We start from the raw sequence: 12,720 nt of genomic DNA, 5'->3' as shown, positions 1-12,720 counted from the left end.
TTTTATTTTAAGGAAGTTTTCTTATTTTTTAAGGGGCACTGAATTTTATTGCATGTTTTCCTGGCATCAGGGAAGATGATCCTATGGTTTTCTTCCTTTAATCTATTAAAGTGAATTCCGTTTTTGAAAGGACAGCACTGATCAAAGTGGGGGTGGAATTGAGAAGGGAAATAGTTACAAGATGGAGGAGGGTCAGTAAAGGATTCTCCAAACTGAGAAGGCCCTTTGAAACTGAAAAACAATGCAAAACACTCCCAACTGTTTATAGTTTTATCCAGAGTAACTTGCTGACAAGAGGACCAGGCAAGCAGACAATCAGCACCACACAGCTATTTTTCACCCACTCTGGACCTTAACCTACAGCTTTTATAGAATGAGAGGTGTTGTGGTGAGGTCAAAGGGTAGTGCTATCTTAAGTGGTGCCATGTGTGCGCCTGAAGACCTCGACTAGTTATCTCAAGTGGGGCCTTCTGTGCACCAGTCATCACTACGAGTTCTCTAATATGGCGCCTTCTGGTCGACCACTTTAGGACAATCAAGGCATATGTTAACTTCCACGGGCCTGGAACATGTAGGTCCTAGAAGGTAATGGGAGAGAGGGCACATGAACAAGATGGAGGGCCAAAGATAGAGTCAGTGTTGTCAGCACTCCTGCAGAAATTTAATCGTACAGGAGGAGACACCAAGGTTAACTAAGAAAAAAAAAATAAAACTAAATTCAGGAGAAACTATTCAGATTAATTAGAGAAGAGAAACACGCAAAAATTATGGAATGTTCCCTTTTTTTTGTGACCACAAAAGTGAGGATTTCTTTTTTAAAAAAATTTTTAAAAGATTTTATTTATTTATTCATGAGAGACACAGAGAGAAACAGAGAGAGAGAGACAGAGACACAGGCAGAGGGAGAAGCAGGCTCCATGCAGGGAGCCTGATGTGGGACTTGATCCTGGGACTCCGGTATCACACCCTGGGCCAAAGGCAGGTGCTAAACCGCTGAGCCACCCAGGAGCCATGTGGGGTTCGATCCCAGGACCCTAGGGTCATGACCTGAACAGAAGGCAGGTGCTTAACCCCACTGAGCCGCCCAGGCACCCCCGGTGATGGTAAGTTTGATCCCGTGGTTCAGGGGATATCCCATCAGCCTCCATCTCAAGGGTACCTTTTCCTCTTTGTGATTATCAAGTAACCTACACAGTGATACTTTGAAACTCTGTAAGTATCCTATCCTGCAACAATCTCATCCAGTGGTTTTAACATCCACTGGATGACCCTCACCTGAACCCATCCATTACACTGATGGCTGTAAAAGAGTTATCTTCTAAGGTAATAATACCACATGCAAATGAAATAAATAAATGAAAATTAGAAATTAGCTCTGCCTAGGGAGAAGTTCTGGGGAGGCAGAAGGGATTTGTGCAGAAGGCATGTGATGTCATGAAAGAAAATATTACCTTGAGCCTTTTTACTCAAAGGAGTTTCTCCTGGTGACCTCAGTCTGGCCAGTTTAAGTTAATAAATCATGCAGTTGCAACTCTGTTTTCTCTCTGTGTTGAAATCATTAGCGTTTCTGTATGAATAAGCCCAGACATTCACTCCCTGGTGCTCTCTACAATGTGGCCTCAGCAGAGTAATTGTAGGGGCTGACTGGCCAGATGGTGCTCCTTGCCTGTGTTACTGCCTTGGAAGAAGTAGAGGGACTGGGGTAGGAAGCCAAAAGTGGAGATGGTTTCTGATTTTCAAAAAATCCTTACATTCCTGGAATAAGCTGTATTTTGGTTGTAATACCTTATTTTAAAATTTACTGTTGGGGGACGCCTGAGTGGCTCAGTGTTGAGCATCTGCCTTTGGCTCAGGTCGTGGTCCTGGGGTCCTGGGTTCGAGTCCCACATCAGGCTCCCCACAGGGAACCTGCTTCTCCCTCTGCCTCTGTCTTTCATGAATGAGTAAATAAATAAAATCTTAAAAACAAATAAATAAATATAATTTACTGTTGGGTTAGAATTTTTGCCTCCAGTGTTCATAAATGAGATTGTCCATTCTACTGCCCTTAAATGGTCTTGGCATCAATATGACATTAACCTCTTAAAAATGAGTTAGATAATTTCTCCCCTTGGGGATAATATGCATAATATAAGAATTATCTGTACCCTTGAACATTTAGTAAAAGTCTGGCTTTAGTGCTTATAGAGAGGAGATTAGATAGGTAGGTTGTGGCACTTCCCTAATACATTAGTACTTACACGACAGAGCAGAAAAAAAAATACAGCTTCGTGTAATAACATAGGTAAATCTCAAAACCATAAAACCAGTCACTTTTATTATTTTTGCTTGTTTTGTTATTATGGACAGTGCCACTATAAACACTCTTGCACATGTCTTGGTGTGTACGTGCAAGTGTCTCTAGGATACATACCTAGTAGAATCACTAGCTTGTAGAGTACAGGCCTGTTCAACTTTTTAAGGTAGGGCGATACCATTTTCCTAGAGGACTTTTCCAATTAATACTACTGTCAGCAACATATGAACACTCCCATTGCTCTGCATAGTCTAGCTAACACTTGGCATTATCCAACTTTTACATTTGGCAGTTGTGAAATTGAATTTCTTTTTTTTTTAAGATTTTATTTATTCACGAGAGACACACAGAGAGGCAGAGACACAGGCAGAGGGAGAAGCAGGCTCCCTGCAGGGAGCCTGATACAGGACTTGATCCCAGGACCCCAGGATCACGACCTGAGCCCAAGGCAGGTGCTCAACCTCTGAGCCACCCAGGTGCCCCTTCTTTGTGGTTTCAACTTACATATCCCTGATTTCCAATGAACCTGAGATGTTTTCATGTGTTTATGGATTTCTTATGCTTCCTCTTGAGTGAAAGCACTGTTTCTTTCTTTGTCCATTTTGTTGAGTTGTCTTTTCTTGTTGATCTGTAGACAATGTGTACTCTAGGTATTAAATTATACTTAATTTTATGTGTTGCAATCATTCTCAGTTTGTAGCTTTTCACTCTTTTTTTTTCTTTTGTAGCTTTTCACTCTTTATGTGACTAGAAATGTTTAACGTTCATGTAGTCAAGTTTGTTGATTTTCTTCCTTTTCTTCCTTGACCAGATTAAGAAATATTTTCCTATCTTGCAGTCACAAAGACAGTCCTCTATGTTATTTTCTTTAATAATTTTGTTAGTATCAATGTCTTTAAAACTCTAGGAATTGACTTTATGTATATTGTGAGATAGAGATCCAATTTTATTTTCTCTCTAATAGGTCTGGGGCTTATCCAAACACCATTTATTTTAGAAGTTTCTGTTTGTCTTTTTAGTTTTTTGTTTTGAAATAATTGTAGATTCACAGGTATTTTCAAAATAGTGCAGAGAGGCCATACGTCCCCTTCACCCAGTTTCCCTCGATGGTTACTGAGTTGGAAACCTGTGTTCCCTTGTTAATCTCACACCACTACTATACCCACAATGCTTCTGACACTGGATACGTGAAGGGCTTTCCCCACAACAAGCAATCCTCCATGACACCAGCTATGTGACCTACAATTTACCCCAATTCTGACACTATCTACCTGGGGATAGCACCAGATCCCATAGGTTAGGGACTCATTCCTGCAAGACTGCCCCCTATTTAGATGCTAATTGCAAGTAATAGGTCCCCAGATTTTCCCACAACTTCTGTCCAACTTGGCTGTAAATCAGAACTTTCCATCACCTCTTCTCTCTCAGATTCAATTATTTACCAGAATAGAACTCAGGGAAACATTTAATGTTTACTGGCTTATTAAAGGATATGATAAAGGATACAGATGAACACCAAGAAAAGATATATAGAGCAAGGGCTGGGAGAGTCCTGAGCACAGGATCTTCTATCTTTGTGGAGTTAGAGTACATCACTCCCCTGGTATATGGATATATTCCACCAACCTGCATGCTCCCTGAACCCCATACTATTGGGCTTCCTCACATAGGCAAGCTCAATTATTAAGTCCATTTCCAGCCTCTCTCCCTTCTCTAGAAAATGTAGGGGAGGGCTGAAAATTCCAAGCTTCTTCTAGTCATGGCTTGGTCTTTCTGGTGACCAGCCCCCATCCAAGGGCCGTTAAGAGAACAAAAGAAATCCCCAGAGACCTAGGAACTCTGTTCCTCAGAAACCAGAGTCAAAGAACAAATATTAGAACAAAAGATGTCCCTAGTGCTCTTATCACTTAGGGAATTACACGAGTTTCAGGAGTTAGATGCCAGGAACTGGGGGCAGAGACTAGTACATATATATTCTATTATCTCGGTTATATCTTACATAATTAGTATACACTGTCAAGCCCAGGATATGACATTAGTACATGTGCAGACCTGTGTTACGATATCACATGTGCATATTTGTGTAACCACCACCACAATCAAGACACGGAACTATTCTTTCACCACAAAGGTCTCCTTGTGCTACTCTTTATAATCATATTCCAGCCCCATCCTCGGCTCATCTTTTCATTCTCTTAACAGTATCTTTCAAAGACTATGAGTTCTCAATTGAAAAAAAAGACATTCTGTAAAAAATTGGGAAATATTTGGGGGCACCTGGGTGGGTTAAGAATCTGCCTTCAGCTCAGGTTGTAATTCTGGGGTCCTGGGATCACACCCTGGGCTGATGGCAGACACTTAGCTGCTGAGCCACTCAGGCATCCCTTCTGCCTTTCTTTTTATGATTTCCTTCTTTCTGTTAACTTTGGGTTTAGTTTGTTCTTCTTTTTCTAGTTTCTTGAAGCATAAAGTCAAGTCATTGGCTTGAGAGCTTGCTTTTTTTCTTTCTTTCTCAGTGTGGTCATGTTTTGCTATCAATTTCCCTCTTAATACTGTTTTTCAGCATCCCACAAATTTTGGTATGTTGTATTTTCCTTTTCATTTGTCTCAAGATAGTTTCTGATTTCCCTTGTCTTCTCTGACCTTTTGGTTGTTCATGACTGTGTTGTTTAATTTCCACATACTTGTAAACTTTCCAGTTTTCCTTCTGTTACTGATTTCTAGTTTCACTCAAGTGTAGTCAGAAAAAATATTTGGTATGATTTCCATCTTCTTAAATTTGGTAAGACTTCTTTTGTGGCCTAACATGTGACCTACTCTGGGGAATATTCCATGTACACTTGAGAATAATGTGTATTCTGATGTTGGGTGGAATGTTCTGTATATACACGTTAGGTCCATTTGCCTTACTGTGTTGTTCAGACCCTTTGTTTCCTTATTGATCTGCTGTCTGGTTGTTCTATCCATTATTAAAAGTGGGGTATTGAGGGATCCCTGGGTGGCGCAGCGGTTTGGCGCTTGTCTTTGGCCCAGGGCGCGATCCTGGAGACCCGGGATCGAATCCCACATCAGGCTCCCGGTGCATGGAGCCTGCTTCTCCCTCTGCCTATGTCTCTGCCTCTCTCTCTCTCTCTGTGACTATCATAAATAAATAAAAATTAAAAAAAAAAAGTGGGGTATTGAAATATCCTACTATAAGTGTGTTATGGTCTATTTTTCTCTTCAGTTCTGACAATGTTTGTTTCATATATTTGGATGCTGCAATGTTCAGTCAGTGTATATTTGTAATGTTTATATTCTCTCTGGTGAACTGGGCCTTTTATCATTATATCATGTCCTTCTTTTTCTCTTTTGACAGTTTTTAACTTAAAGTCGGTTTTATCTGATATAAATATGGCCATTTCTATGCTCTTTTGGTTACTCATGGCATGGAATCTTTTTCCTTCTTTTCATTTTCACCCTATGTGTATCTTTATAAGCAAAGTGGATCTCTGTAGACAGCATATAGTTGGCTCTGGTTGTTGCTGTTTTTTAATCCATTCAGCCACTCTGTCTTTTGATTGAGGAACTTATCCACTTACATTTAAATTAATTAACTAAAAGGGCAATACTTAAAATCGGCAGTTTGTTCATTGCTTTGTCTATCTTGCAGATATTTTGTCCCTGGTTTCCTCTTTCTGCCTTCCTTGTATGTTGTAGATTTTTTTTGTATTCACATGCTTTGATTCCTTTCTCATTTTTTTTTTTTTTGTGTATCTTCTATAGGTATTTTTTTAAAAGCCTTTTATTTATTCATTTGAGAGAAAGAGACAGCAAGAGCACAAGCAAAGGGAGCAGCTGGCAGAGGGAGAGGGAGAAGCAGATTCCCCACTGAGTTAGGAGCCCGATTCCAGGAGTAGGACATCATGATCTGAGCTGAAGGCAGATGCTTAACCAGCTGACCCACCCAGGATCTCTATCTTCTATAGGTATTTGTGTGTGTGTGTGTGGTTACCATAGGGCTTACACAAAACATCTTAGAGTTGTAATAATCTATTTTAAGCTGATAACAACTGTAACCATATGCAAAACCCAACTCTTTTGCATCTTTCCACCTCCAACTTTGTTATTGATGTCACAAATTACATCTTTATATAATTTATTGTATCAATTAACATAGTTTTATAGTCAGTTGTTTTTATACTTTTTTCTTTTAAAATTCTATACCAGAATTAAAAGTGTTTTTTGCAGGCCCCTGGGTGACTCAGTCAGTTGAGTGTCTACCTTTGGCTCAGGTCATGATCCCAGGGTCCCGGGACTGAGCCCTGTGTCAGGGTCCCTGCTCAGTGGGGAGCCTGTTCTCTCATTACCCCCTGCTTGTGCTGTCTTTCTCAAATAAATTATTAAAATATCTTTAAGTGTTTTTTGCAATACCATTACAGTATTAAAGTATTCTCTATTTGACTTTTTTTTTACATTTACTAACAATCTGTATATTTTTATATGCTTTCATTTTTCTGTCTAGCATTCTTTTTTTTTTTTTTTTTTGTCTAGCATTCTTTTGTTTCAACTTGTGAACTCCCTTTAGCATTTTTTGGAGGGCAGGTCTAGTGGATAAATCTTTCAACTTTTGTTTATCTGGAAAGTGTTTATTTTTCCTTCGTTTTTGAAGGATGGTTTTTCCAGATATGATATTCTTGGCTGGCAGATTTTCCTCTCAGTACCTTGAATATATTATCTTGCTCACTTCTGGCCTGAGGATACAGTGATGATCTTATGGGAGTTCCCTTGTCTGTAGTGAGTTGCTTTTCTCTTGCTGCTTTTCAAGACTCTCTGTCTTTGATTTTTGACAGTTTGATTATAATTTGTCCTGCTGTGACCCTCTTTGGATTCATCATACTTAGAGTCTATTGAGTGTCTTGAAATTGTATGTCCTTGATCATTATTTCTTTAATTAAGCACTCTGCCCCTTCTCTCTCTTTTCTCCTTTTAGAACTTTGATAATGCATACATTAGGTGGCTTTATGATATCCTATAAATCCCTTAGGCTTTCTTCACTTTTCTTCATTCTTTTCTGTTTTTGTTCCTTTGACTCAACAATCTCAAATAACTGGTCTTTGAGTTCACTGATTCTTTCTTGTTTGATCAAGTACGTTGTCGAACCACTCTAATGAAGTTTTCAGCTCAGCTATTGTATTCTTCAGCTCTGGAATTTCCACTTGGTTCTTTTTTTATTGTTTATTTTTTTTTAATATTTTATTTATTTATTCATGAGAAACACGGGGGGGAGGGGCAAAGACACAGGCAGAGGGAGAAGCAGGCTCCATACAGGGAGCCTGAGGTGGGACTCGATCCCTGGTCTCCAGGATCAGGCCCTGGGCTGAAGGCAGCACTAAACTGCTGAGCTACCCGGGCTGCCCTGGTTCTTTTTTTTTTTTTTTTTTAATCAATTTATTTGTGAGGGAGTGAGCAAGCAGAAGCGGGAGGGTCGGGTGCGAAGAGGAGCAGAGAGAGAGAAAAAATCCCAAGCAGACTCCATGTTCAGCGCAAAGCCCCATGCAGGGCTAGATCTCACAACCTTGAGATCAAGATCAGAGCCGAAAACAAGAGTCAGACGCTTAACTGACTGAGCCACCTAGGTGTCCCTGTTTGGTTCTTTTTTATAGTTTCTCTTTCTTGATATTCTCATTTTGTTCATGTATTATTTTCCTGATTTTTTTACAGACTGGCTTCAGGCAGGGGAAATCCTTTAATAATCAGCCGGGCTAGAGATTCTGGGACTTCTGAAAACCTTTTGGGTGGATGCAATTTCTCTGAACTTATGCTCTAATTTCCCAATTAGAGAAGTTGGCTAGTTTTTGTTTTGTTTTGTTTTGTTTTGTTTTGTTTTGTTTTTTTTCCAGGAGCTCATATATCTCTTCCTCCCTCTGGTGTCTATCTGTGGTACTGCAGGTTCTCTGGTGTTCCAGCACAAAGCCACCCCCACTCAGTGACATCCAGAAGTTTATGTTGTGCTCAATGACATCCAAAGTACTTTACACTCAATGGCATCCAAAGTATTTTGGTTCCCCATCAGTACCCCAAATCAGGTAAGACAGAAACCAGTTCCTTGGGCAGCCCTCTAAAAATCCAGAACGTTGGGTACATGTTCCACTCTTCCCCCTGCCTTTCTTACCACTGCCCTTGCTCTCTCTGGAAGAATTATCTGAGCTAAGCTTTGCTAGCTGTCGGTTTCTGGAGTTCTCACAAAAGTATTTTGGTCCATGTTTTGTTGTTGTCACTGTCTCTGTTGGGCAGGGAAGGCTGGGACTTCCTACTCCACCATCTTGGTGACATCACTGCTTTGTCTCTTTCTTATAATGTAATATTTCATTGAGTCTAAACTCTCATCAATTATTGAACATATTCCAATTTTGGAAATGTTAAAATGTGGGAGCAGGGAGGATGACCAATGGCATTAGTAAGATACCATCTGTAGTAAGATGTGCCAGTCTTGTTATGGTAGAAACTCACCTCTAAGTATTAGTTAGGGTGAAAGGTTAAGATGCTGTAAAAAAAAAAAAAAAAAGAAAAGAAAAGAAAAGAAAAGAAAAAAGAAAAGATACCCAACAAAGCAATGGTTTGGAATACAGGAAAATCTGTTTCTCTCTCATTAATACTTGTGAAGCATTCAGGCAGGCGCTGCTACATGCTAAGTTCAAGAACCCACTTCCTTTGATCCCATTGCCCTGCCACCCACTAGGATGCAACATCTAGGACACAATTATACTAAAAATTATTTGTCATTTACCTGAAATTCAAGTTTAATTGGGTGTCCTATGTTTTATCTGGCAAATTGGCACTAGGGCACTAGATAGTCTGCAACTATGAAAGCTGGGTTCCCACAGGTTACAACTAGTGAAAGGGGGGAAGAAAATGAGGTGAAGACATGCCTGCTTTCCTGAAGTCTAGGCCCTGAAATGTCACATACCATTTCTGCTCATTTTCCAATGACAAGAACTTAAGTTATACGACTATACCTAACTGCAAAGGAGGCTAGGAAATGTTGGCTAGTTCAGTGCTCCAACAAAATGAGCAAACAGATTTTGGAGGATGACCAGCAGTGTTCATCATAAGAAGTTCTTGGGTTGATCTTCTATGTGCTTTATATCTTCTTTCCTTATCTGTATTTTTGCTCTACATTGTAGGGGCTTTTCTTTTTTTTTTTAATTTTTATTTATTTATGATAGTCACACAGAGAGAGAGAGAGAGGCAGAGACATAGACAGAGGGAGAAGCAGGCTCCATGCACCGGGAGCCTGATGTGGGATTCGATCCCGGGTCTCCAGGATCGCGCCCTGGGCCAAAGGCAAGCGCCAAACCACTGCGCCACCCAGGGATCCCTGTAGGGGCTTTTCTTGATACTTCTCTTCCAACTGGTCTCTTGAATTATCTGATTTGAGCTGTCATATGTTTAATTTCCAAAAGCTATTTCCTATTTTCCAATCGTTTCTTTTCGCTAGCCACCTTTCTTGTTTTATGGAGGTAGTATCTTCCCAGATCTTCCCGAGGATATAATTGGAATTTTTAAAGATTCTGCTGCTCCATTACAACTTTCTATTGTCTGGAGTCACTTAATCCATTTACCTTGTCCCTCCCTTTCATGCTTCTAGCTGTCTTCTTAACTTTGGTGCTCCTCATTGCTTTTTTGTGGCATAACAGAGACCAAGTTGATTAATCCCAGTAATTGAGTTGGTTCTCTCTGTTGCTGTGTGTTTCCCCTGTTGCTGTGTTTCCCCGAGAGGCCATCCTCTTGAATAGGAAAGATGGGTAGGGTCTTCTGGAAGGCTTTTCTGCAGTGTGAATGGATGGGTCATTGCTGAAGGATGAGGTGGGGAGAGGGTTTGTAAAAGTCACAATGACAAAAGTTTTATTCTGGGATATTAATACTATATTAAACACACCAGATTTCTCCTAGAGATTTATTGGATTTCTATAGAATGAGCCTTCTGGGGTCCAGCTGTGTGTGGTTCATTTTTGTCTGGAGGGAAGTGTCAGTTACTCTCTACTCTGGAGGCAAGAGGGAGGTGATGGGTGCAGCTGCACAGACCTTCTACAAACTCTATAGCTTTTAGACCCGCTTTTCATGTCTGTCATCAGTACCTGCCAACCATGAACTTGGAGTCTTTCTGTGGTTTTGCCATGAAGACAGGCTCTCACTTCCATGGCCTGAATTCTGGGCTGTGGCTTACTCCACTCTGCTGAGTCATCAATGTGTATCATCTACTTTTAGAAGTAAATGACTTTTTGTTGAAGTCTCTGCACCTGCCACTCTTCTTCCCTGCCATTCTCTTTGCTGTTAGGTTTTGATTCCTTTTATGTTATCTTAGTGGAGTCTCAGAAGGAACGGGAAACAATCACTTTTTGCTCAGATTAGAGTTCTTGAACCTTTAATGTGCTTACAAACTTTGTGAATCTCCAAGGGTATTTATTGGTTTATTTTTGCAACTGCTTTATGGGGTAGGTGTATGTTGTTAAATGGTGAGGCCTTTGTTCTGCTGAGCTCCTTGATGTGTTTGTATATGCAAATTGGCAACAAGGGCTGAGGAAAGCCAAACAGCTTTTTATAATAGAGCAAAAGATGGGGCGCCTGGGTGGCTCAGTAGAGTAAGCATCTACCTCTTGGTTTCTGCTCAGGTCATGATCTCAGGGTCCTGAGATCAAGCTCCATGTCAGTTTAAAGCACCGAGGCTGCTTGAGATTTTTTCCCCTCCTCCCCCTCTGTTCCTTCCCCTGCTCAAGCTCTCTCTCTCTCATAAATAAATAAATAAATAAATAAATAAATAAATAAATAAATAAATAAATAAATAAAATCTTTATAATAGAGTAAAAGAATCTGCAATTTCCAGAGCATTTGGGAGAGGATAAGGGTAGCAATGGGAGGGAAGAGAGGAAGCTAGGGACACGCCATGATGGGAGCCCCTCCCCAAGACTGCCAATCTCTCAAAGGGATTCTAAACTTACAGAAGGCTTGGAGTGGCAAAATTTCTTGGGGAAGCCAGTGAAGGTGCTTAGTTCTGTGACAGGGCTGACAGGGACAAAACAGAGGCTTGTACAGTCCGTGGGAACCTCAGACAAGAAGAGACCATGAGAGCATGAATCTCAGGAATCACAGAAATTGTGTGGAGGGTCTGAGCTTTCCCATTCTGTGGAACTGGTAAGGCTCTGAGGCAATCATACAGAACTCTCTGTAGATCAAAAGGGCCCCAACCCTCTTTAGTTCACCCTCCACACTAGCCTGAATGATCATGCCATTCCCCCACTTGAAAATTCTGTCCCTACAGTCCCAAATTCTTTATCCTGGTATCCAACACCCTTCAGAATCTGGTCCCTGACTGCCTTACTGGCTTCATCTCCTCCTCACATAGGACACTCTGATTTTTTTTTTTTTTTTTTTTAGGACACTGATTATGTCAAACGTTTCACTGTTCCTTAAAACACCAAGCTTTCCCTTCCATCTGAAATGACCTTCCTCTTCTTTGCCTAGTAAACACCTACTCACTCAAGACCAGACTTGATCATCATTTCACCTTCTCTCCCTTCAAAGAGTTACCCATTCCCATCTCATTCTCCCAACACCTTGTTCTGAGGAGTTTCCCTTCCTCTGAGTTCCCAGCAGGGAGGGCTGTCTTATTCCATTTTGGACCTCAATGTTCAGTACAGGCCAGTTTAAGGCCCTCCCTGGGCTCCTAGAGCACCGTAGGTATAACCATAATGATATCCATCTGTAACTCTGGGTTTATGTGCCAATATCCTGCACTCAGGGAATGAAAGAGCAAATAGGGAAGTTAACAAAAAAGGAAGTCAGAGAGTAATAAATAAGTGGACTAGTCAGGACTCAAGTCTGGACCAAAACAAACCCTAGCCTATGAACTTAGTCAAGAAGGGGCAAATAAGATTGGCCAGCAAGTCATGTCCCAAGATCAAAGCAAGTGCTGAGTACATTGGTTCTGGGTCTTACTGGCAGCAGAGACTCCCAGAAAGCCACAGCAATTGTCGCTAAGGCTCTAGGTCTGGAAAGATGATATCAAGCTCCCTAGGCAGGGGACCAGTAGACCTAACTTGGTAGTGGGTAAAATGAAGAGCTTGGTCTCAGAATCCCACATACCTGATTTGAATCCCAGCTTAGCCATTAGATCAGGTCATTTAACCTCTCAGATTTGTCTTATCTCAAAAATGGGGATACTACTACCTTACAGGACACTTAGGGAGATCAGAGATAAGAGGTCCAGGAGAACTGATGCTTGGTGGTGTTTGAGGGCAACTTTAATTATGAGGGAGGACGCCAATTCACACACACAAGTTTGGGTGGCTATATGTTTAAGATATCTTGTATGCAGATTTTCAAGGAGCAGGAAAATGTGTATGTAATAAAAGTGCTTTGTAGACTACAAAACATTAATTCAA

Source organism: Vulpes lagopus, chromosome 23 (genome assembly GCF_018345385.1).
Source record: "Vulpes lagopus strain Blue_001 chromosome 23, ASM1834538v1, whole genome shotgun sequence".
Lineage (NCBI taxonomy): Eukaryota > Metazoa > Chordata > Mammalia > Carnivora > Canidae > Vulpes > Vulpes lagopus.
The sequence above is the reverse complement of the archived record's forward strand: the minus strand, read 5'-3'. Positions refer to the sequence as shown.